Source organism: Fulmarus glacialis, unplaced genomic scaffold (assembly GCF_000690835.1).
Source record: "Fulmarus glacialis isolate BGI_N327 unplaced genomic scaffold, ASM69083v1 scaffold17558, whole genome shotgun sequence".
Lineage (NCBI taxonomy): Eukaryota > Metazoa > Chordata > Aves > Procellariiformes > Procellariidae > Fulmarus > Fulmarus glacialis.
In genome coordinates, this window is record NW_009226506.1 from 45,818 (window position 1) to 46,159 (window position 342).

Sequence of the window (342 nt, forward strand, 5' to 3'; positions counted from 1 at the left end):
GAGGGAGGACAGTGCGCCAGGGGCAGGTGTGAGGAGGCCCGGGCCAGGCTGGAGGGGTAAGATGGAAGCACAGCCACCAGCCTGGCCAAGGAGATGGCTGGGTGAGGGCGTGGACTGGGGAGCGTTTGTCTTTATTGCAGTTCTTCCCCCATCCCAACACACGTGCGCACACACACCCACACAGACACACACAGGTCCTCCTCAGACTGCGTGTTTTTGCTGCACTATCTCGGGGTGCCACCAGAGCCCTGTTCATGGCTGTGGAGGACACAGCTGTCTAAGCATCTTTCCCCAAGACGCTCCATGCAGGGCGAGGGGGCATCACTGCTGCTGTTGCTGCTT